General features: G+C 39.0%; 1 long non-coding RNA gene across 9 annotated transcripts in view; it reads left to right on the forward strand.

Moving 5' to 3' along the window:
* Window positions 1–26,946, forward strand: part of LOC147826491 (uncharacterized) — a 222,929-nt gene that overhangs the window by 89,883 nt on the left and 106,100 nt on the right. The window lies entirely within an intron of this gene.

Consider the following 26,946-nt stretch of genomic DNA (forward strand, 5'->3'; position numbering starts at 1 on the left):
ATTACAGTCTTACTGGGAGCTCACTGCAGAAATTCCAAGCCCCGGGGTATTTTTAAAAAAACTTGTCTCCCTGGACTCTTACAGCTTATTTAAGTTAAGTTTGCCCTAGGCCCCTTCTCCCCTGGTCACCCTTCCTCCTTCCTTTTGTTTTACTTCTCTAACCTCCCATATGGTTAAAACTAGGTCTCTAGTCCATCCTGGGAGGCAATGGGGAATCGGAGCTGCTGGCACCTTACAGTCCTCCAGGAAGTTTGCCTTGAGCTTTTCAGAGTTTTTGAAATAGAAATCTTACCACCTGGGTCTAAAGAGGTCCCCAAAACTGAGATAAGTAACCTAACCTACCCTAAACGTAGAATGTTTGCAGGTTCACTGGCTCCTGTCAAGGGAAAAGGATTTTCAGGACTAGTCAGTAAGAGGCATGGGAATGGTTTTTGTTAGGCCGAAATCAAAAGGTATACACTCAAAGAAATAGCGCGGGCCCTTCAAGAGAGAGGCTTATTATTTCTTGGAACAGAGAATATGCTCCTTTTGAAGGGGTGGGATCCCCAAGAAAGGTCACCCACCTCCCAAGAAGTGTACTGGCCCATTCTACAGGTAAAGGGTCCAGATTTTTGGAATAGGTAATTTAAGCATTCTCTGCATTCTCTTAACCTGTTCGTTTATCTTAGATCAGTTTCCTGCTCCTTACTTTCTCAGTGAAGCTCATCATGGACTTGGAGTATTCCTGAGGGATTTGGGGTATGATGGGTTTGGAAGGGAAGGAGCCTAAATTTAACCAAAGGAATGCTGGCATGGATCATCTTGGGTAACTTCAACTGGGTCCTGGAAGTTGCAGTCTTCTTCAAAGTAGAAGTTTTACTTATGATTTCCTTGTCTCCTTTCTGCCTGTCTTTTATTTCTTCAGTCCTACCCCAGGAAGTCAGTTATATAAACCAACCTCTCTTGTGCTAAGAGGGATCACCCTCAGCTCCCAACTTCCTTATAATTATGTCCCCCAAAGGCCTCCTCCACCGGAAGGAAGGTGGGGAAGGAAGGAAGGATTGCTGGTGCCATAGAACCCAGGTCAGTCTCCGATCGTCTGTTAGGATTCTTGACGTCATTTTATTTCATGGTGGTCTCTCAGCCACTTCTTTCCTAAATGTGAGATCAGGGGATGTGTTTACTAAAAGTGAGTCTTTACTAAAAATGCTACCTGTGCCCACACAAGCAAAAAGTAATCACAGTTGCAACCTAGCGAAGAAATTTAGTGAGACAAGCACGACTAAGTTATCTGCACTATCAATAAAAGTGGGTGCTTTTCTTTGCCCGTGTTCTTTGTAATGTGTGTAAAAGAAAATATGAACCCAAGAATGCCATATAGTTTTACTCAGTAGATGGGAAGAAAACATATTTATTCTTAGAAGCCGTTATTTGCTAGTCTGGAAGGCTAGCTTGCAGTTTGAGTCATAGTGATACAGCATTGTTAACTCCACAGCGAAAGTAACCATAACTCCAGCTTCCACGCACTCTGCCAGCTTCCCCGGAGCCTCTCCCTGCAGGCACTTAGGGGAATTCTGAATGACTCATTCTCAGACGCTAAACTGGATTTGAGCTTTACTCCTTCCAAGTGTGATCCATCATGAAGAAATGTGTTGGCGGCACTGTTCAAACTGTAACATCTTGCAGCATTAGAACTAACTTTTGTAAAATACGTTGTTGGTCTAAATGGTCTAAGTGTGTGCATGAATACCTAATTTTCTCCAAATTTCCTAAAAATGGCATTTTGAAGTTGCATCCTGATAAGGATCTGTACCCATTTCTCTTGTAACTATTTTAATTACACTAGCTGTAATTGTTGCTTTTCAGAGAGGTAGCCATCTAAGCTGTATACCAAGCACTCTCTCCAGGAACCAAAGAGCTTTTTCCTTTGTAAACTACATAAAAAGATGCTACATATTATGTACCAAGAAAAATGCTGAAGTGCCAAAGAATCTCTTTCATCTCCTGGCATTTTTTTTCTCAAGCTCATTACTGCTTCACGTTTGAACTTTTCCTCTCTGCAGAATCATCTAGTTGTATTTTAACATCTTCAGACAAACCTTAGGCTTTCCTAAAGCTCTTTTGAATGTTCTTTCAAAAATTACTTTTTGAGATTTGAAATGCTTCTTTAAATCTAATTTTAAAATATATTTTAATAAAACAAATCAATAAAGGCGTACTTTAAATATCAGTTCATTTTTCAGTTTTCATTAACAATTTTATTTTGCTTCAATGTTTGTCTCTGTTACTAACTCCTGTCCTCCGGTAGCAGCATGCTAATCTTTCTAAATATCTCACTGGAAACAGGTTCCAGGGTAGAGGTCCCAGGGGAGGCAGCATTTCCAGTACTTGATGCTACCAAGGAATAGATTTAGATTGGAACTACTCAATTTATTGACTAAGTAGTTCTTCTATCACCTTAATTTCTTTTTTCTTCCTTGCCCACCTTTGTGATATAGGAGAATATAACTCCCAACCTGCTAGATGTCAGATGTGTCGAATTCATGTCCCCTGAAATCAAAGAATGAATTCCAAAGCACAAAGGAGATTAAGAGTAGGAAAGGTTTATTGAGAGATAGCTCCTGAGAGACAGGAAGGGTCCTGAGTGGGTGGCCACCAAGGGCCTTTGTCAGGGGTAATTGATACAGCAAAGTCACAGTGTGGGTACAACATGTGTACAATGGGTGCCTGGGTACAGTGAGGGTACAATGAACTGCTTAGCTAATATTGATCCAGTGGGGAAGCAGGTCACATAGCAAGGGTACACAGAAAGACCTAAGGCATTTTTGGGAAGGGATGGGTCTGGATGCTGTGGTCACCCACCTGGGCTATTGATGCCTAGCTGGACTTCCTGGACCAGGTGGTGCTAATTACAGTATAATTTCAAGTTACTGCTTGTCCCTTAGGGAGGCATGGAGGCCTGGCCATTGCATCTTTATCTTGAGGCCTGTCTTCAGATGTGCCTACAGACACAAATCTGATTGCTTTATTTTTTCTTCTGACTTCCTTGAGGGCTCAGTCCCTCTCTGACTGTATATTAATTTCTATTTAATTTAGCTGCCTATAATTTTAAAGACTCTCTCCCCTTTGAGCTTCTCCTTTCATGAAATGTTTAGGCTTTTGGAGGGCAGTCTGTGTCTTCTCCATGCTGTTTTTTTTTTAATCTTGAAGGCAACAGAAAGGCTGCTTTTAAATGTGTTTGCTGGCATCAAGCTGCGCCTTCTTCATCCTGAGGGCTCCAGTAAATATGGCTAAAGCAGAGTCCAGTAAATTCCACGCAACCTACAAAGCACCATCACCAGGTCGTGTCCCTCTGAGTAGGGGCCGGAGCTTTGCATGTTTCCATATGTGGCACAGCTGGAGCCATCTGCCTGGCAAAGAGCAGCCCTCATTTGTTTAACACTCACTCCCTTCAGTGCATTTGTTTGGAAAGATTAGAAGAGCACTTCTCTTTGTACCAGCTCATCCCTCAAGTTAGGGAGGAGAATGTCAGTCTCAAAGCCTTTGGTCTCTTTCAAAGCCATGCCTCTGTAGTTTGGAATGCTGTTTTGAAGGTCTGACAGTGGGAAGACCAGGGGCCTAGCTAGGTTCCATCCTCAAACTGCCACTGAAGTGACTTATGGTGGCTTGCTGAGAACAAAGTGGTCCTTAAATGGAAGAGGCATTTCAGGAGGGAATGAAAACATGTTTAATGAGTGATGATGTCTTACTTTGCACGCATCCCAGCAGTTGAGTAAACATTCCTTCTGCGGGCAGGTTTGTCCAAAGCAGGGGGAAGCCTGGAGAAACTCACAAATGGCGTGGAGAGATCACCGCTGGCCAAAAGATGCTGCCTTGCTTACAAGACTTTTATTTCCTGTCCTACACATCCCCAATTCCATTGATTTATCACCTAAGCTCTTAATCTGCTCTGGCAAAGGTCATAATTGCTCTCCACAGAACCAGACTTTCAGGAAAGTGAAAAACAAAGAATTATAGAAGAGAAAGTGTAACACATTCCTTTAAAGTCATTTCTTGATTCTCATTAGCATTTCTCTGAGTTGGAGCCCTTACACATAATTGTGTATTTTATATACCTACTCAACATTCTTGTATGAAATTTCTATACTTCATGGAGCCTTTTCTCAGGGAATTAAAAAGAAACAGAAAACACGGCCACTAATTTTCCCATTAACTTTCACGGAAAGTGCATTTGAAAAGGTTTGAATGAGCTCATTCATTGATACAAAGGCTCCTCTGTGCCACCAAGCGATCAAGCTGCAGTGTGGCTTAGATGCTCCCAAATTTGGAGTCCTAGGCTCTATGTCACAGAGTGAGGACTGTAACAGTCTCTCTTCCCGGCCCCTTCTGAACCACTCTGATTCCCGCAGGCTAGGTTCAGATCCCAGGTGGGCCCCTTAATTTGACAACGTGAGCCAGATTTCAGTGGAGAGTTGGCCTTGGTTGTTGACTAGGATTGATAGATAAAGAGCAAGTTAAAGGGCACTGCATACTTAGTTAGAACACTGATAATACGTTATGCGATTTTGTAAATTTGGTGACATTTTTGGGTAATATTAACAACATTCAAAGGCTATTAATATTATTTTTAAAAATTACATTTGTTCCTCAGTTCTGCACACAATACGGGTTGGTATGTCAGAGTTCAACATTTCCCCCTCACTGGGTGGAAGGTCCTGTGGGAACCAGAGAACTGGCGAGACACCCAGAAAAAGCAGAGAAGGTGTACACTTCCTGAAGATGGGGAAGGAGTGCACTCTGCAGGACAACAGCAGGCCAGTGAAAAGGCTCCTGGGGCTCCTGGGTGTGAGAGAAAGGGGGCCAGGCCTGATGGTGCTCACTCAGGAGGCTGAGGCAGGAGGATCTCTGGGGGTTTGAGGTCAGCCTGGGAGTTCACGGCCAGTCTGAATTACACAGTGAGACTCTGTGTTGGAGGGAGGGGAGGGAAGAAACAGAGACAGAGACAGAGAGACATAGACACAGGTGGAGAAGGGGGTCTTTTATATTTATTTATTTATTTATACATAAACTTTCAAAAATACTGCAGTGAGTTGTTCCACTTTTTTTTGTGATTTACTTAGATAAATTTTTTTTTCTTTTTCTTTTTCCTTAAATTCTTTCATTGATACATTTTAGGTACACAATACATTCACATTTCTCATTGGGAATTGTACCTGTACGTGATGCATCTTGGTTCTTATTTTTCCCCGTTCCCAGCCCTCCCTTCACCCCCTCCGCGCTTCCCTATTTACAAAGACTTTGTTTCCACTTTTTCCATTTCTCATAATTGTTCCTTTCCCCTGCCCCTCCCACTTCCCCTATCCCTTTGGACCTTTTCTTCTTATTTTGCATTATCAATTATTCATTCTAATCATTGGTACATTTTAGGTATCCAATATAATGACATTCATCATTGGAAATTTGCACTTTTACATAATCTCTCTTGGTTCTTATTTTTCCCCCTTCCCCTGCCCTCCCTTCAACCCCTCCATCCCTCCCTATCTACAAAGACTTTGTTTCCATTTTTTCATTTTCTCATATTAATTCCATTCCCTTCTTTCCTTTCCCCTACCCCTCCCACTTCCCCTTCCCCTTTGCCCCCTTTCTTCTTATTTCACATTATCTATTACACCTTTTAGTCCTTATTTACACTTTCAGTTTCTCACACTAGAGAAACTATTCAGTATTTACACATGTGTGTCCTATTTATTTCACTTAAGAATATCACCTCAATGTGCATCCATTTAGCTATAAATGTCTCTAATTTCTCATTTTTGATGGCTGAGTAGTACTCCATTTTATTAAAAAACCACGTTTTCTTTATCCAGCCTCCAGTTGATAGGCAATTGAGCTGCTTCCAAGTTTAAGCTATTACAAATTGTGCTGCTATGAACATGGGTGCACATATATCACTGTGGTATGCTTCTTTCAATTCTTTGGGGAAGATACCCAGCAGGGGAATAGCTGGGTCAAATGGGACTTCCAGTCCTAGTTCTTTGAGGTATCTTCACACTGATTTCCACAGTGGTTGCACCAGTCTACACTCCCACCAGCAGTGGAGCAGGGTTCCTCTTTCCCCACAGCCCTGCCAGCATTTGTTATTGGTTGATTTCATGATAGCAGCCATTCATTCTAGAGTGAGGTGGAATCTCAGCATTGTTTTTATTTGCATCTCTTGAATGACCAGTGATGTTGAACATTTTGTTGTATGTTTACTTGCTATTTCTACTTCTTTGTCTGAGAAATGTCTGTTCATTTCAGATGCCCATTTTTGGATTGGGTCTTTAAATTTGGGAGATCTGATTTTTTTAAGTTCTTCATAGATTGGAGATAGTAGACCTTTGTCTGAGGAACAGCAGGTGAAGATTTTTTCCCACATTGTGGGTTGTCTCTTCACACTGCTCCTGGTTTCTCTTGCTGTACAGAAGCTTTTTAATAAGAAGAGATCCCATTTGTTGATTGTACTAGTTCATGGGCAACTGAGGTTTCTTTCATAAGATCTTTTCCTACACCAATGTCTTCAAGAGTTATATCTAACCTCTGTTCCAGCTGATTCAGCATTTCTATTTTAATATTTAAATCTTTAATCCATTTTGATTTTAGTTTAGTGCATGGTGAGAGATACAGGTCTAGTTTTAATCTTTGGCAGGTTGAAATCCAATTTTTCCAGCACCATTTATTAAAGAGTCTATCTTTCCTCCAGTGAGGGTGTTTGGCTCCTTTGTCGAAGATAAGGAGGCTGAGTGTGTCTGGAGTTGTTTCTGCATCTTCTACTCTGTTCCACTGGTCCTCAGGTCTGTTTCTTTGCCAGTACCATGCTGTTTTTATCACAGTAGCTTTGTAGTAGAGTTTCAAGTTGGGGATTGTGATACCCACTGCCATGTCTCTGTTACTTAGAATTGCTTTTGCTATTCTGGGTCTCTTGTTCCAAATGAATTTTTTGGATTGTTTTCTCAAGGTTTGTGAAGTATGCTGCTGGGATTTCAATTGGAATTGCATTAAATCTATATAGCAGTTTTGGAAGTATGGCCATTTTCACTATGTTAATTCTTCCTACCCAGGAGCAAGGAATGTCTTTCCTTTGTCTGATATCATCTTCAGTCTCTCTTTTCAGAGTGTTATAGTTTTCAGGGAAAAGGTCTTTGATTTCTTTCTTTAGGTTGATACCTAGATATTTCAGTTTTTTGGATGCTATTGTGAAAGGAATTATTTGCCCTATTTCTCTCTCAGTGAGTCTTTTGTTCGTGTAGAGGAAAGCTGTTGATTTTTGTGTGTTGACCTTGTTGGAAGGTGTCTCATTCGAGGAAGGAAATATTCAAGGTTAATGAATTCTTGTGCAACAATCCTATTGAAATGTCAACTGGGACTCTAGTTTTCTCTCTGAATGGAGATTTTGTAAATGCACTTGCAGAAAGAGATTGTCTTTTCCTAAAGGAGAAGGCTGGTATGCTTATAGATATGAAACAGTTTTTGTGTATCTTCATTTTAGTTAATTTCAAAGGAAATGAAAGCCTGAATTTCAGAATTGGCTCCTTAGAGGTTAGGCCTGTCACTTCAGTCAAGTTGTATCTTTTTAAACTGTGTCCTTGGAATTAAATGTCCAAGAGAAAAATACCCAAGATTGTTGAATCTCTCTGAGTTTCCTTCTCTAAATTGGCATGCTATAAGATACTCACATTTGGTGCCAGCATCTCTGAAAAAAAAGCTAGAAATCTTGAAAGCATAACTTTATTTTTTTCATTCTTGCTCCTACCTAATAAAAGACATGTGTTTTAACTAGGTTAATGCTTTTCCTGCATCTCTAATTATAGTGCATCTTCATTTTAGGCATGAACAGCTTTCATTTTCATTTCCTGAATTATCTGAACTGAAAAAAATAAGCACAGTTATGTAGTTAAACCAGATTCTCAAATCTTTTTAAAGAGACTATTCCCCTAAGAGAAAAGAGAAAGCAGTAGGATTTGGGATCTGCATGAACATTGTCATTAGCAAACCTCATAATATATCACATTTTGAATATAATTTAATATAAGTGGTAATTATTTCTCTAAATTTCTTGAGTATAGAGAAAGTTTTAACACCAAGGCTGAATACAAACTAAAGGCATCTTCAATTCACATTCCGTTCTCTACCCACAAATTATCTATGGGGGAAAAAAAATGAAAAGTCCTCCTACTGTAATGCCCCAAAGCAATATCATCTCATTTTCTTATTTGGATTTTTTATTGTCAGCATTGGAATTTCTAGGTAGGAGACTAATTGGCAGTAGTACAGATGTAAATTCATATTAAAGGCTACATTCAAAGATTGTTTGAGGTAAAGATTTTTAGGGTGGGTGTATGGGTATTCCCAAAGAAATTGTTTTCAAAGTATATTTTCTTATAACTCTTAAGAAAATAAAGGAGAAATCTGAAATGGTAACAATCTATGTGGATATCTAGAATCAGCATGTCTATGGATTTGACACAAGAACAAAGAGAGATTGGAAGTCTGGTGCAAATGGCGAAATTGCATTTTATTTTGTGGTGCTAACTGGCAATCATAGAAGGTTACAGAAAGTGAAGGGTAATGGCTATGCAGCTGAATCTGGAAGAGCAATTTATTATTAGAAATATGAAAAATAACTGAGTATCATAGAGAACATTTAGCCTAGTATATAGTTTGGGAGAGAACTATTTGAATTTATTTTAAGTTGATTTAAATTCAACCAAAACAATATAAAGAGGTATTAATAGTCTCATTTCTACCATCCTAGTTTCCTCTTTTCTCCTAGTCTAAGAAACTATTTATTTGCTACATATTTTCCCCCTCTTTATTTCTTTATGTAAATTAAAGTGAATACAACTATATAATTCCAATTCCCCCTTACTAGTATGAAATATTTAATGAATGGGACCTTATGTTTCATGATTATGAGACAGGTGTACATGGCAGATCACATCTGTGATGTCAATACTTACAGCCACCATGAAGTAGATAGTAGTTTCATAATTTTACAATGAATAAACTGAGGCTCAGAAGAAATCAAACATAACCTAAATTCACATGTGGTTGGAGCTAGGGTTCAGAGTCTCCTTTTGTGCATTAATGATGATTCTTTCTATAATTTCAGCAATTGAGTGCTTCTGTATTAAAATGTCTGGGCAGAATTTTGTAGCTCCCAAACAAGTAATTCTATTTTCATTATACTCAGAGAACTTCACAGAATCTTTAACCAGTTAATTTTCAAACTAAAAATAATTTTATTCTAACATGATTTTTGTAAATAAGGGAGTGAAACTCGTGTTAAACCTGGCTGATGAGATGAAATGACTATTTATATTTTGTTATCTTACTTTTCTAAACTATTTTGTCTGTGAAGCACATTTTCAGTACAGCCATAAAAATTTCTTTTTTATTCACATTCATACTTTGTCACATTTTAGCCAATGCGAGCCCTTTCAATCTGGTTCCCTGTCATAACCCCTAGACATTCTGACAGAGTAGTGTCTAGAAACTAATCCTGGTTATTAAAACTTCTTATCACATCATTTCATCCGAGCAAGGGGCTGATGCACAATGGCCAGTGATCTCAGGCCTATAGCGATAAACAGACTTTCCATTTTCCTTGAATGTGAATGAATTCATTCTTCCATTCTCCTATGTCCAGTTTTGCACTTTTTAAATATTACTTGATGTCATAATTCATAAGTATAATTTTCTCTTGTTTTGAGCTACATGATTTTCTTTATTGATGGGCTTTGATATTCCATGATATATATTCTCTTTATAAGCAGTGTGTTTGAATTTCTAGGTTACTCCAAAGTTTATAGTTTATTTTCTTTTCTTTCTGGTTTTTGGCTCAAGTGTTCTGGAATTCAGAGTGCAGGTCTCGTTTGTCCCCTGTGTCAAGAATCACTGGGGCACCAACTGTTTAAAAAGGAAAACAAGGCCAACATTTTTCCGAGGGAATACAAAGTAAAAAGTTCTGGGCCAAAAGGCAAAACTCCAGAGACAATGACAATATCAGTGGTTTCCAGTTGTTTGAAAGAAGAGAGGAAGAAAGGGGTGAATAGTGAAGCATAGAGGAGTTTTAGAGCAATGAAAATATTCTGTGTGCTGCTGTTGTAATGGTGGCAATATGTTATACATTTGTCAAAACTCATAGAATGTACAATACTGAGAGCTACAAATAACCTAAACTATGAACTGCAGTTAATAATAACATCTATTCTGGCTCATTAATTATAGTAAATGTACTATACAAATGCAAGATGTTAAAATAGGGGAGACAGGAGGTAAGGATGATGGATATATGTGAGGATTCTCCATACTTCTGCTGGATTTTTTCAACCTAAAACTAAAAATTAAAGCCCATTAATTGAGACAGGGTCTCACTTTGTAGTTCAGGGTGGCCTTGAGCTCACTATTTAGCCCAAGCTGGCCTCAACCTCACTGTGATCCTCCTGCCTCAGCCTCCCAAGTGTTGGGATCACAGGCGTGCACCACTATGCCCAGTTTAAAGCCCATTAATTAAAAAAAATTCTGAGCCCTCACCATTTCAAATATACTAGAAACATATATTCTTTATATAAATATATATAAAACATATACTTTTATTCATAAAAACTTTTACTTGTTTAAAGCCAGGAAGAATGTCTCACGTTTCCCGCAATGACAGTGATAATGCCAATTTCTATTTCTTTCTTTTTTTTACTTTTAGACCATATGTTACTTTGCTTTTTTAGTAGGACATATTTGCAGTACATAATGTTTGCACTCCTTGGGTGGAGTAGGTGTATGCACATATCACGTCTTCATTCTGTTTGTCATCCCGGTTCCCCCCCTGCATCTCTCGAGCCCCTTCCCATTTGGGAGAGATCTTTCTCCCTCCTTCCTATTACCTTTTATTTTGTTCTTTATTTATGATTAGGGTTTCTCATATAAGAGAAACCATGCAATATTTAAGCTTGTGGGTCTGATTTATTTCACTTAACATTAGGGTCTCAAGGCGCATCCATTCTCCTGCAAATGACTTTGGTTTTTCTTCTTGGCTGAGTTGTACTCCATTTTGTGTAAATACCACATTTTCTTTATTCATTGATCTGATGGTGGAAATATAGATCCCTTTCAAGATTTAGCTGTTATGAATTGTTCTGCTATAAACATGGCTATGCATTTATCACTGTAATATGATGTCTTTAACTCTTTAGGGAAGATACCTAAAAGAGGAATAGCTGGGTGAAATGGAACATTGAGTTTCAGGTTTTTTGAGGAATCGCCATACTGATTTCCATAGAGATTGTAGTAGTTTACATTCTCACCAGCAGTGAAGAAAGGTCCCCCCTCCCTACAGCCTTGCCAGCATTTGTTGTATGTTTTTTTGTTTTTGGTACCAGGGATCGAATTCTGGTCTTTATGCTTGCTGGGCAGGTGGTGGAAACATTGAACTAAATCCCAGGCCCAGCATTTGTTATTTGATTTCTTGATGATGGCCATTCTTTTGGGGATAAGATGGAATCTCCGTATTGTTTTAATTTGCATTTCTTTAATGGCCAGCAGTGTTGAGCGTTTCTTCATGTATTTATTGATCATTTGTACTTTTTCTTTGAAGTGGCTGTTCCTTTCACTTGACCATTGTTTGAATGGGTCTTTTATGTTGGGGGTCCATTCCTCAGACAGAGGACTCGTATCTGGAATATATAAAGAACTCCATTTTTCTGTTCAATTTTTATTTTTTATTAGTACATGTTTATAGTACATAATGGTCATAATCCTTGTGAGGAGTTGATACAGGGAAACATATATTCTTATATACTTAGCAAAAATCCCAAACTATTATCAGGCAACCACCATAAAATATGGACTAAAGACACATATAGTTATTTGAAATTTTGATCTATATTTATCTCTCTTACTGTTTTAATTTTCTGAGCAGTAGTACCATTACCTATTTTCTCTGAACCATTAAGTGATAGTCTTCAATTCCTTTATAGCCTTTGGATGAATATCACTCATATTTACCTTAGGTAAATTCTAGTTTAACTTCCCAAACTCAATTAAGAATTCATAGATGTAATTAAATTAAGGTCAAGAAATATTAAACTTTAATGTTATAAAAATTATAAAAATTAAATTTTATATTTTTATGATATTAATTAGGTTTACATAAATTTTACAGTATTATCTGGGTTCCATAACAATTAACTCATAAGAGACAAAGTACATTTACTCTATAACAAATTTCAGTTATAATTTTTTATTTATACCATATTGTATATCTCATTTAAAATTTTTTAAAAATGGGGGATTTAGCTCAGTGGTGCCATCGCCTGCCTCATAAGTGCAAGGACCTAAATTCAATCCCCAGTACAAAAAAAAAATTTTTTTTAATGTTTTTCCTTTGCTGTGCAGAAGCTTTTTAGAAAAATTTTTATTAGTACATATTTGCCATACATAGTGCTCACATCCATCACAGGGAATTTGCATCTGTACATACTATATTTTAATTCTTTTTTCCCCTCATTTCCCTTATATCTCCAGTTTTAATTTGGGTAGCGAAATTCCTCAGTTTTTTTTAGAAAGAAGAGCATGGTTATTTTAGATCCTGGTGTGAAACTCCAAATCCTAATATGAACTGAAAGCACCATGTCAATTTTCCTTTTTAGGATAATTGCTCATCAAAGCAACAACTTGGTCATTTATTACCTACTTTTCTTCTGGACAATAGCACTCCATTTGTGGTTTGGTCAAAGCCAAACAGGCTGACCAGATACTGGGCTTTCAGTTTGGACCTCTAAGCGATCAGAGCAGAAATGTATTCTTAACTGCCTAACTGTGTCAGGGTGGCCTCGTCCACGTATTTCCCAGAAACTTAGTTGGTATGGATTAACTGTCTGCCAGTGACGCTGAAGTTTGCATTTTGCAGGACTGTTTAGCATGTACATTTAGGCCGGAGGGAGACAGCATTTCTTGAACTTCCTGTGCGGTTCCATCCTAGATCAACTCATGGCTGCTCCTGGGAGAGGCACTGATTTCTGGGAGTGAGGAGGCAGAGGAGCTTGGCCCATGCTCAGTCTGCCGTAGAACAGGGCACTGTCCCGTTTGGAGGTGTCTCCACGCTGGGCTAAGCCTCTGTCCTGGCCTACCCAGCTTTGTATTCCATCCCAGTCTTGCCATTCATCTCAAGTGATTCCGTTTATTAATCTAACAATAGAAGGATGTTAAAAAAAGTAGAATTTAGTTAATACCCTAGTTAAATATTCATGTGACAATTTGTAACAAAGGATCATATTGGAAATAATGCAATTCACAGCCTTCAACAAATCAGAAACATCTGATTAGGCCTATACATTTGTTTAAACAGATATCTATATCTATTGAAAATAACTTCGCTTTTTTTTTTGGTACCGGGGAGATCTAACTCAGGACCTTGCACTTGTGAGACAGGTATGGCGCCACTGAGCTAAATTCCGGGCTCTAACTTCGCTATTTTATCAGGTCAAATGTTGGTTCCCACGTATAGGAAGTTTGAATGTTTTCACCTCACAGCTGGTGTTAGGGCCTGAAGGCTGGGACATAATTTTATTACATTGTATGTCTCTTATGCTCAAAGCTTATATCACTTTTCCAGAAGAACTTATTTATTTCTATTTAAGGGAAGGTTGACAAGCATTATACTCTGCTTCATCTTGAACCAAGTAAATAGCAGCAACAGGCCACGTCCTTTTCTGTTGCATAGACTGCCATGGACCAGCAGTTCCTGAATAGAATCTTTGCTTCTAGTTGCCAGTGCTGGAGGAAACACTGAACATCGTCTGTGAAGCTTGAGACTTCCCCTGGCATTTCCTTGAAGTCAATGACTTATGTACGAAGCACTGTACAGTGATCAAGTTCAACCATTTAGTTGTGAGACACGATAATGTTAATATCTTTGGGTCTTTGCTGTTGGCTGCTCAAATCCTCCAGAGGAGAACTTTTCATTGTTCTGCCTGGAAAGAAAAGCGGGCTGCCAGACTGAAGGGGAACCGGGTGGGGCATATGTCTGGAGGCCTCCAAAAATAGCATGTCCACATTCAAGGAATTGCTCTGTCTTTTATGGTACCACACGCCATTCTCAGCTATGCTGGTGCTCACTTATTCAAAATTTCTTTGTTACCAGCTCTGAGAAATAAAAACATTTCATGTTTTGCCAGGATAGGAAAAGGATTCTGGGTGTCTGACTCCTCATTCATTTCTTTTGTCCATTTTTCAATTTAGTTGTATTCTTGGTTTATTCTTTTCAATGTGTGTCATCATTTTTCCACGTACTTTCTGTAAAATATCCTTTGTCTATTTATGATAGACCTCCTTATCTATGGATAAGGATATGTTGGAAGGCATTCTGTAGAAAACAAAATCTGTGGGTAGTACTGAACCTTTTATATACTATCTTTTTTCCTATCTATAGATATCTGTGGTAAAGTTTACTTTATAAATTAGTTACAGTGAGAGATTAGTAGCAACAATAACTAATAATGAAATGGAAAAATTATAATAATGTACTGTAATAAAAGTTATTTAAAACATGAATTGATTACTTCTGGAATTTTTTACTTAATATTTTTAGACTGTGAATAACTAAAAGTATAAAAGGTAAAAATATGGATAAGGGGCTGTACCTTAAGTCTACAATTTGTCTATTTGCTTTCTAATATCTTGTGCCATCTAAATAATTTTAAATTTTCTTCTAAGATTTCTTTTTTTAGATATAATATTTGTGCATCTATTCAATTTCTTGCATAAATTTATGTTTGAACTTTTTAATTTTTGTAGCTATTCTGAATGGGATTGCTTTCTTACTTTATCAGCAAATAGGTTATTGTTAAATAAAAATACTACATTTTTGTATGTTGATTTTGTATCCTCCAACTTGGATGAATTTGTTATTAGTTCTAACACCTTTTTGATGGAATATCTAGGTCTTTCTCTATATAAAATCATGTCATCTGCAAACATGAATAATCTAACTTCTTCCTTTCCAATTTGGATGCCCTGTCTATTTTTCTCTTGCTGTATTGGTCTTGCTAAGACTTCCAGTGCTATATTAAATACAAGTGGTGAGAATGGGATGAGGACAGATGATGCCGGGGTCTATGGGACTGAACCATGGATTGGAGGTTGTGGCACCTATCAGGGATCTTCCCTAGGTCCCACGTGGGCGATTGTGGGTGGCTTGAGAGTTGTGTGTGGGACTTGGAGTTATGGTAGCCATTTTTCTGGAGCTATTTGATTTGGATGATACCCTTGGGACAAACACAAGTGATTCTGGGGTTTGGGAATCAACAGCTGTGGCCCCACATCTATGGGATATGAGGAAGACCTTCCCTGGGTCCCCTGGCACATATGCAGGTAATGTTTGGGCTTATGGCACATGCTCCTGGAAGTGTAGGATATGCAGGATACCTTCCCTAGGTCCCACAGGTCCAGTGCAAGTGGTACTATGGGCCTTGTGGCTTTGGTATTTGTAGTCCTGGAGCTTCAGAATGTGGATGGGAATGTCCCTAGATCTCGCAGAGCAAGTGCTGGTGGGGCCAAGTCTTGTGGTACTGGTAGCCATTGTCCTGGCACTGCAGGGCATGGATAGAATCTTCCACTGGTCCCAGGGATAAATTTGGATGATGTCAATGTTATAGCTTGTATCTAGATCCCCCCCACAAGCCTCATATAGTCATAGGTGGGGAGTTCCAAAGGTGGCTGGATGAGGCTGTGTGATTTGGATTAATAGTGTATACTGAGATTAAGGGTGTGGTGACCCTGGATGTGGCTGGCACCACCCAAAAGGCTGGATGGGATACAAGGGAGAGGAAGGCTAGCTACTGCTGCTGCTTGCTGCTTTGCTGCCTCCTGCCTGCTTCCGTGGACGGTTTCTCCTCCTCTGTGACACCCCCTTGCCATGCCACTCTACCTTTTTCAAGCCAACTATGGACTGAAACCTCTACAAACTATAAGCTGAAGTAAACTTGTCCTCTTTTAACTTTAGGTATTGGATATTTTGTCTCAACATTGAGAAAAGTAACTAAGACAGTCGGACTCTCGGTGCTAGTGGCCGTAGTCCAATGGTTGTGTGTGGGGAGAAGACTTTCCCTTGTTCCCAAAGTTAATGCAGGTGGTACTGGGGGCTGGGGCTTCTGGTAGCTAAATTCTTGGAGCTATGGGACATGGGTGGGACTTCTCCAGTTCCCCGGGGACAGGCATGAGTGATGCTAGGCTTTTGACACCAGCAATCACAGTCCTAAGGCCATAAGTTGGGTAGGAGTCCTTCCTTCATTTCCACAGTGTGAGTGCAGATGGTGCTGAGGATTGGAGCTGCTGTCACCCTTGTTCCTGGAGATAAGGGATGCTGCTGGGACATTTCCTGGCTCCCGGTGGATAGGTATGGGTGGCTTAGTGACTTTCCACCAATAGCTGCAGTCTCTAGGCTGTGGGCTGGGAAAGGTACCTTCCCCGCTTTGTGTTGGTACCAAGGATTGGGCCACTGGTAGCAATGTCCTGGAGCTGTGGGACTCACCTGGAACCTTTGTCAGCTCCCAGTGGATGGGCAAGGTAAATCCAGGAGTCTGTATCAGCAGCCACAGACCCAAAGTTGTTGACTGAGGAGACCTTCCTCAGTTTCTGAGGGACAAGTGCAGGTGGGAGAGCTGTGACTATGATACCTGCCGGCCATGGAGCTGTAGGGCACTGAGGGGGTTGTCCTCTGTTCTGTGAAGCATGTACAGGCCCAAGGCTTCTGGAGTTATTAGGGGACTGGCCCTTAAGGTAAGAAGGCATCTAGCAGTGACTGTTGTAGCAGCTTTGGTTCTGGGTAGCAGTGGAAGCCCAAAGTGAGTTACTTCTTTGTAGCAGAGCAGTCAGTCTTAGGCCAGCCAGCTCCCCAAACTGGATATGATGCCTTGAGGACTGTGGCATTGTCTTAGTTACTTTTCCCATTGCTGAGACAAGATACCCAGCACCTAAAGTTAAAGAAGGAAAGGTTTATTGTAGCTCACAAATTGTAGAAGATTCAGTTCATAGTTGACTGGATCCAAAGCAGGGTGGCATGACAGAGGGGCATCACAGAGGAGAAACAGTTCATGGCAGGTGGAAGGCAGCAAAGCTTGAAGTAGTAAAGAAGCAGCAGCTGCCTGCCTTTCCCTTTTATCCTTTCCAGCCTACCTGCTATTTGGGTGGTGCCACCCACACCTGAGGTGGGCTTTCCCATTATCCACACCCAGAACTATGCCAAACCAAACAGTGGACTAATTTACTAACCACACACCCTTAATCTCAGCATCGAATACCCTTAATCCTAGCATCACGCACCCAAAACCCCAGCATCACACACCATAAATCCAGCCATCTCTGAAAAGCCCCACCTATGACCTCATGAGGCTTTGGGGACATCTAGAAACAAGCTGTAACAGGCATTCTCCTGCAGCTAGTACTGCTAGTCTCTGTTGTGCCCAAGGTTGCTGATGCTATCCCACTTACCTTTTGCCGACAGTGTGGAGGGTCCCCCCCTCCATGAAGCCAGGGTTGAAGTCGTAATTGGCTTTGTTCTTTTCTCAAGATTACCTTTCTCACTTTGCAACTCTCTATGGTGTTCAGGGTTCCTGTCACTTCCCTGCTGATTTCCAGAGATCCCCCTCAATTGCTTTCCTGAAAACACAGTTTTTCCTTTGTTGTCCTAGCTCTTCTCTGAGGCAGTCCCATGTAGGACACCTTGACAGAGCCATTTTGGATCTGCGTTGACTTTCAAAGTTTTCTTTATATTTTACAATTAAATATTTTTCCATCTGGAATTAATATTTTTTAGTAATGTGATATAGAGGGATTGTTTTCTTCTGTATTAGTATCCAACTGTACTAGATATTATTCACTAGATATTATTAATACATTATTTATATTTATCAAAGTAAAAATAGTACTTTGCCATATTATTGAGTATTTTGGTAATATTTGGGGATCCTATTTCTGTATTATCAATTCCCTTCTACCACAATGATTTGACCACTGTGGAAAGAACCTATTGATATCCAGACCAAACAAGTCCAATACAAAGGATCTCAAATCCAGATAATTTCATAATTGGCTAACCCTGAAAGCTAGAAGACACTGGCACAACATCTTAATAATATGAAGGAAAATGTTTCCTATAGAAATTTTATAGCAGAGAAATCGTCAGCCAAGTTTATGTTAGAATAAAGACTTTTAAAAACATACCCAACTCCAAAACGTTTACCTCGTATATCCTTTCTCAGAAAACCAAAGGAGAGGAAAACAAAGGATATAAGAGACAGAAATGCACTAGAGGATAGAGGCCTAGGGTGTTTGCAGGATGAGGGTTAAGGGGGACCTCAGGACAAGAGGGTACATGCAGCAGAGAGGAAAAGCAGCACGGATTGGGGCAGTTCAGGGAGCCCCAGGAAAGATTTCTCTAGGAAGAAGAAACTGATAAAAACTTAGTATGTCTGATGGTTTTCAGAGGAGATTCAGAAACCCAATAAAATATTCGGGGCTTGTATTCATGATAAATGCATAGAACACTGAGCAGATTATTAAACAGTAACACAGTTACTAGCTTCAGAGAAAAACTTTAAAATCCAGAAAAGGAAAAAAAAATTGTTCACTTCATACTTTATGGGTAATGTTTATATAACTGTAATAATCCACACTATCATTATTGAAATGAACAGAGCTGAATGTGTGGTAATAGCAGGAGGATATAAATCCTCACCTTCCATAGTAGGAAATTAAAAAGGGAAAAATAAAAAAAAAGTATAATCATACCATTTAAAGATATGGATGGATATTACCTAAAATGATACAAGTTCTTGCCTTTAAAGGGGACAAAATGCAGGAGAGGGGACCAATAGACTCTTAGAAAACCCAGAATAGTAAACAAAGTAATTTTCAAATTGAACTGTCTAGGTGCATTTTGTCCTATTTTAATTTTTCACGGACACGATTATTTTGCTAACACTTTAGAAAATGTTTTAAAAACCAGCATAAAATTCAGTGACTTCATCTGACCTCAATAAACTGTTTCAAAATGCAAAACAGGTTCTTTGTGGATTTTGTGCACTTCCCTCGCAGCACCCTGGGGCTGAGTAGGAAGATGTCTTGATGACATATGTGGCAATAGTCCCAACATGAACGATGATTCGGAGCTCTGCTAAGTGACTCTTCACTCAATTCAGATAAAGGTGATGCAAAATGATGGATGCATGTCTAAAAAGCATGGCTGTTATATTTTTTTGTCTTGCTTCATTTCTGGCCTCAAGTAAAAGCACTAAAAAACAGTGAGTTCTTTTGAAATTTCCAGTACAAGTGTTCAGAGTCAAGACTTTAATAAATTCAAGTTAGTTTTGTGAAAAAGCTTCCAACCCTGATTCAGACTTCTGTCTCGGAAAGGTTGAATTGCTGCATTTTATATGCTCACATCTTTTCTAAAAGTGTTTTCCTTCTTTCTCTCTTTTACATGCCTGCCAATTAGTTTATATCAAGCCTGTTCTTTCAAAATAGATCTGTCGGGGAAGTGTGTCAAGGGCAAGTGACCACCTGTTCTTTTACACTGTCCCATTAAGTGTGTCTCTGTGTCGTCTTTATGCATCCCTGTGGGTTTTTAAATCCAGAGTCCTGCAACAATGGTATCTTTGTTCCCTAATCTCTGGATGACTCCTGTTGTTGTAAGGAGTATAACAGAGACAGGAATGGATGGTGCTGATTTATGTAATTCAGAGTTGAGAGGTAGAATCTTGACCTATAAAGGGATAAAATGTGACTTAGGGAAATGGGTGTATATTATAACATCAGGGGATTATTATATGATTTGGTTTCACATTTTATCGATATCCTACATTTGTGGGTTTTTTCATATATGTTTTATCAGTTATGCCACAACGCTTTGGAATTTTTGAGTGTGGTTATTCATGCTCTTTTGGTTTCGTGATTTTTTTCCCTTTCATATGTTTGGCCACATATGTATAGTATGCATATATCACTGAAGGAGAGAGAGAGAGAGAGAGAGAGCTGACTCTGGGTCTTAAGCAATTCAGAAGCTTCTCTTTGACAGTAACTGTTGTTTGTTGAGTATATTTTAGTGTGTGCTCTTGATTGATAAGTATGTACAATTGAGTATACCAGCGGGTTTTGATATTGTTGAACTACTTCTTCCTTATCAAGATAATTGATAATAATTCTAATAACTATGGGAAAATGAATGTTTTGTTGCAAGATGGATACTTTATTTTATTTTTGTCTTTTTCTAATAGGTGTAGCCTATATTATGACACTTATTTCTTGCCTTCAGACCTTATTGCTGAATATTACTATCTGTTCATACACACACTTGGAATATGGCCACTAAGTCCTGTGGTTTGGCTGATTGCTGTCTGTGTAAAGCCTTGTTCTTCCTAGGTGTTTGCTCTTCCTGCTGACTGTTTGGGGAGCTTGCACAACTCGATGTTCTTCCTTGGGCTCCCTTAGTTTGTATTGGTATTTCTTTGGGGTTACACTGTCTTTCCAGGATCAGCTTGCTTGGGTGGTTATATCCTCTTTATTCTGTGGTTATTAAAAGGGAATTAAGAACTCCTTCTGTGGAAAGAATCTTTTCCTCCTTTGAGTCTTATCTTAAAACTCGTCTGTTCTTTGCATAAACCCAAGCAGTTCTTGTGAGTCAACATTGGCTTACGTCAATACTGTTAATCCTTTGTATCTCTTTTTGTTTGGCAGTGATAGAGAAGGAATTATACATATGCATGTACATTGCTTTGAGTATGTGTATATGTGCGTATTACATATATGCACACATGTATGTCTCTTTATATGTATAGGCAGTTGGTTCTGGGATCCCTGTGGTCACTTACACTCAAATCCCTTAGTAATTCATTTGCATATATCCTATGCACATGCTTCTTTCAGTCATCTCTAGATTATTTACAAATGCTGTGTAAACAGTTGTCATAGTGTACAGTGTAGGAAATAATAACAAGAAAAAGCCATGTGCACATTCTGTACAGATGCAATTTTTTCCCAAATATTTTGGATTTGTACTTGGTTGAGTTCATGGATGCAAAACCCATGGACATGGAGGGGTAACTGCATATAATATATATGTGTAAATTTGGATTGTTACATTAATTGTGACAATGGGAGTGAATCTTTCAACCCAGTATTCAGTTTTCTCAGCAAAGAACCTAAGGGGATTAAAAAAAAAACCAATATGGTATTCATTCTCTCAGTTTTATGTCTCAAATGGGCAGAACTCAAAATGTCCTTAGTTTTTTGTTGGTACCAGGGGTCGAACTCTGGACCTTGCACTTACAAGGCAGGAGGTGGAACCACTGAGCTAAGTCCCTGGCCCCTTAGGGTTTTTTTTCATTACCTATTACGATGCTCTTATCTATGGGTTTGAAGTGAAATCCTTTGAGATTTTTTTCTGTATTTTCTGTGTTTTCCATTTGAATATATAATTTTTATAATGGGAAATAGATGCTAAACCTTTACTTTCAACCTAATTGTGTCTTTATATTTAAGTTGTGTTTCTTTGAACTAGTAGATTTGAATTTTGTGCCTTTAAAAAAAAATATTTGGTGTGACAATGTTTGGTTTCTATATGAATGCTTAGCCCACTTACAGTTAATGTAGTTGTCTGTATAGTTGCAGTTCAGTCTACCGTCTTCGTATTTATTCTGTTCCTCCCATCTGTTCCTTATGCCTCACTGCTTCCTTTCCTACTTCTTTTGGGAAAATCACTGCACTTAGCATTTTTAAAATTTCCCATAATGACTTATTATTTATCTTTTTGTATAATTTTTAGTGCTTGGTCTAGAGATAATATAATTTAAAGGTCATGAGCAACGTACGAAAATTATGTGAGCATAATTTATTTCCTTCTCCTGCCAGTTCTTCCACTAGTTCCTGCTACTGTTTGAATATGTCCTACAAAATTTCATGTGCTAGAAATTTAATTCCCAAATTGGTATGTTAGTGGTACTTAGAGGAACATTGAGAGGCAATTAGAATTAGACAGTATCATGGGAGTGGGACCCTAATAATGGCGTTAGGGGCCTTATTAAAGAGGAGGGACCTGAGCTAGCATGTTTGTTCTTTGTCACCACGTGATGCCCTCTCCCACATGAGGATGCAGCATGAGGCCCTCACCACATGATGAGCCGATGCTGCTACCATGGTTCTGGGCTTCCCAGCCTTTGGAGCCATCGGCCAAATAAACTTCTATTCTTTATAAATTACCCTGCCTCAGGTATTTTGTTATAGCAACAGAAAATGGACTTAAGATAGTTCTTGACTATCATTTCTATCTGCTACATTACTCATCTACTCACACACATTTTCCAAATTCTATATCGGTTCCTTTAATATATTCATCACAATTATTTGAAAGCCCCTGTCTGACAAATACAGTATCTGTGTTCTCTCTAGATTTGTTTTTATTGACTTTTTTCTCTTTCTTGATCACGGGTCACATTTTGTCATGTGTCATGCTTGTAAGATTTTATACCTGACATTATATGGAAAGAATAGTATAAACAATATCTGTCATCATAAAAATGATGTTGTGCCATGGCAAACTGTTAGGATGTGGGGTTTAATCGATATAACCTGTAGTCAAACTAGACCAGGGCTTTGTTCCCACTTTAGTTATGTGCAGCCCCCCAGGCTTCAAATGTGTTGAGGACGGGAGTAAGATCAGCCCCTCAGCAGGGGGCACCTTGTCAAGGCCCTGAGAATCTTGGAGGGAGGTCCCTTGATGTTAAAAAATGCTTGTAGGGATTTATATATTTGTTTATTTAAATACAGTACTTTATTGAGCTAAAATTCACGTAATACACAATTAACCACTTTAAGTAAATAATTCAGTAGTGTTTAGAGCACAGTGTTGTGTAAACATGACTTTGATGTCATTGCAAAACATATCCATCACAGGAAAATAAACCTTGTATCCATTGTTTAGTTTTTCCCAACTAGTACCCTCCCTCTAGCCTCTGGCTCCATAGATTTATGTACTCTGGATATTCATTTAAATAGAGCCATAGATGATGTGATGTTTTTGGCTGCTTTCACTTAGCACAGTGTCCCAGAGGTTTCTCCTGGTGTTCTTCCCCTACTCAGCATTCAGCCTCCACTTCTTTCACTTGGTGAAGGTCTCCGATGACTTGGAAGGATGTCTCTGCCTTCCCCTGCCCTGCCCTTGGGCATCAAAGGGCCATTACCTGTCCTGTATATTTGGTGAAGCTTTCAGCTCTCTTGACTTATCCTAAGCATTGGCATTCCCCCAAGTCCCATAGGAAAGAGTTGACAGGATGCAAAAGAAAGACATGCTTATGATTAGGATTGTTTAGGTTATAATCATCATGCCAGCCCCATGGAGCTGTTAAAAGTTCTCTCACACTTTGGCTACTTTCTCCTTGTTTTTGTTATTGGCAGATTTGTCTTTTTCCTGCTATTCTGCCAGGGATAAAGAGACCATGGATCTTGTCTTTCCCAGTTGGATTCATCATTTACTGGAATTTAGTTTGTTTGGGTTTCTTGGCATCCTCAGGATTGTGATAAACCTTTAAAAATATAAATTTGTAGTTTTTCTGGCTTGTTTTGATTTTTAGGTTGAAGCAACAGTGTCTTGAAACTTTTTATACTCTCCATTTATGCTTTAAAAATTATATATATCAAGAAATATATCTATATGTATATTTTTGGTTTGTTTGTTTGTTTCTTTGGTACCGGGGATCAAACTCGGGACCCTATGCTTGTGAAGCAGGTGGTAGAACCACTGAGCTAAATCCCTGGCCCATATCTATATATTTTATATATAAAATTATATATCAATATGTATTTATATATAAAATTATATCTATCTATCTATATATATATATCAATTCACAAACTCAGTTTGTTCCATGATTCTGGGGAAGATGCCCACTTCTGTATTCATGTGAGGAAGATGGTTGCAGTTGTGTTCATCACCTGATAGAGTGAGGAGATGGAAGCAAAATTTGCTGAATGCTTCTGTTTTTGAACTAAATTGTTCACGAACAGAAGCATTTGTGGACCAAGGTTTTATATCTATCTATATCTATATCTATCTATCTATATATGTATTTTTTTATTTTGGTGGTACTAGGCATTGAACTCACTGAGGTAGATCCTACTGAGGTAGTTTTATTTTTTTTTAAGACAGGTCTCACCAAATTGCCCAGTTGGAATTTGAATCTGCAGTCGTCCTGCAGCCTCCTTCAGTGATGGGATTAGAAGCATGCATTACTGAACCCAGTTAAAAATTATATATTATTGGTGTGGCCCAGAGTGGTGCGGCTGCAGGCGGATCCCAGTGGGGGTCCATCCAGAACCCAGAGGCTCTTGCGCGCCTGCCCAGGCCGGGGGTCCGCCTAGAAAGGAGCTGCATGGGTGCACGGGCTTCCACCAAAGGCCCGACATAACATCAGCCACAGCCATGGACCTGCCTGGAAAAGAGCTGTATAGGCACACAAGCAATACCCAGAGGTTTGCGCGATGCTATTGATGTGTGTGGTGACCCTAGCCAAAGCCTGTGCAGACAACAGAAACTAGGGTTCACAGCCCCCAACCAAAGGGCCTCCCAGACAACAGCTACATGGGGGCCCTACCCAGAGGCACGCCTAGATGCCCTCCCAAGTGTGCACAGGCCCCAGCCAGAAGCCTGCCCAGACAACAGGTTAGCTCAGGAATCCAGAAGGCCACCACTCTGAACCCAGGAATTTGTGTACTGTTGAGCAGCAGAGTAAAGGCTGCTCTGTGCTTGCTGAGAATTCAAGGACACTGGGTGAGCAAAAAGTCGCCTCAACAAAGGCACAGAAGGCTGAATCTGTTAAAATGAGAAGACACATAAGTAAGTCTCAAAATCAGACCTCCAGATCACCTAAAGCAACACCAAAGGGCAATGAAATGGAACAATCTGATACTCAACAACCTGGACTTCCTGACTGGCAACAAAAGAGGGTCTGAAAAAAATGAAATCAGAAATAATTTCTCAGATAACAGCAGAGATTGTGCGCATAGTGCAAGACATGATTAATAAATCTAGAGAAGACACAGATGAAAAAATAGAGGAGCTGAGGAACATGGTGGACTCTCAATATAGGAAACAAATGGAATCCATAAAACAGATGCAAACAGATTACCAGGAGATTAAAAACTCCATTGAAAGTTTGTGCAGCAGAATGAGCCAATGTGAGGATAGAATTTCAGATATAGAAGTTAGGATTGCAATTAGTGACCAGGAAAAGAAAAATTTCTTAAAAATAGTAAGGGACTATGAGAAATCAATCCAGTAGCTGCTAGATGATGCAACCCCCCCCGCAAAAAACCCCACAAAAAACACAAAAAAACTGTTCACAGAAGTGATGGCAGAAAACTTCCCAAACAGGGGAAAATAACTTGACATAGAGATAAGTGAGGCATATAGGACTCCAGGTAGCCATGATCAAAAATAAAATCTACACATAGGCATATAATAGTTAAGATTCCAGAAACTCAACAGAAGAACAAAATTCTACAAGCAGAGAAAAACCCATTTGAATCACAGCAGACTTCTCAATGCAAACCCACAAAGCAAGAACAGTGTGGAGTGATGTATTTCAAGCCCTAAAGGAAAACAATCTCCAACCCAGATTGATGTACCCTGCAAAACTATCTTTCAGAATTGGTGGAGAAATAAGATACTTTCATGACAAAGAGCACCTTAGGACCTTCATGAATACCAAACCAGCACTCCAAAAATTTTTGAACAATATCCTAGGAAAGACAATGAGTATCACAACCCCAGGAAGCCAAGCAGAATGAATCTGTTGGGCATGACAAGAAATTAAATGCAAAGAGGGAGAATCCAATAAAAAGAAAAAGTCATGACAAGGATAAGTCAATACATATCAGTTATAACCATCAATGTTAATGGTCTCAATTCACCAATCAAAAGAAATAGACTGGCAGAATGGGTCAAGAAGCAAGATCCAACAATATGCTGCATACAAAAAACACACTTAATTCAAAAAGAAACTCATAGACTGAAAGTCAAGGGGTGGAAAACAATACTATATGTGACCAGAACCAGAAAAAAGGCAGGAGTAGCAAGGACACTACATCCTTGTAAAGGGAAAAATCCAAGAGGAAGAGATGACAATCATTAATATATATGCACCAAGCACTAGTGCACCCAACTATATAAAACAAATACTAATGGATGTGAAAAATCAAATAAGCACTAATACAATAGTAGTGGGGGACCTCAATACCCCACTGTCTCAAAGAGATAGATCAACTAGACAAAAACTTAAACAACAAAATACTAGAACTCAATCAAACTCTTGAACAAATGAACTTAACAGATGTTTACAGAGTGTTCCACCCCACAAAATCAGAATACACATTCTTTTCAGCTGCACACGGGTCGTTCTCCAAAATGGACCACATACTCACTCATAGAACATGTTTAAGTAAGTGCAAAGGAACTGATGATATCCCCTGTATATTATCAGACCATAGTGCGATGAAATTGGAGATCAACAGAAAAAGAAACCATGAAAATTTCATAAACACATGGAAATTGAACAGCACATTTCTGAATAACCAATGGGTCACAGAGAAAATTAAAGAAGAAATCAGATGGTTCCTACAGTTAAATGACAATGACAATACAATATTTCGGAATCTATGGGACACAATGAAAGCAGTCTTATGAGGGAAATTCATAGCCGTGAATACACATATTAGGAAAACAGAGCAAACCCAATTAAACAAACTGATGCCAAACCTCAAGCTTCTAGAAAAAGAAGAGCAGGAAAACCCCAAAGCTCATACAAGGGAGGAAATTATAAAGATCAGTGCAGAAATCAATGCAATGGAGACTAAGAGAATGATACAAAAAAATCAATGAAG

The sequence above is a fragment of the Heterocephalus glaber genome, unplaced genomic scaffold (genome assembly GCF_053883595.1).
Source record: "Heterocephalus glaber isolate CG9 unplaced genomic scaffold, H.glaber_assembly_v1.0 deba00001472, whole genome shotgun sequence".
Lineage (NCBI taxonomy): Eukaryota > Metazoa > Chordata > Mammalia > Rodentia > Bathyergidae > Heterocephalus > Heterocephalus glaber.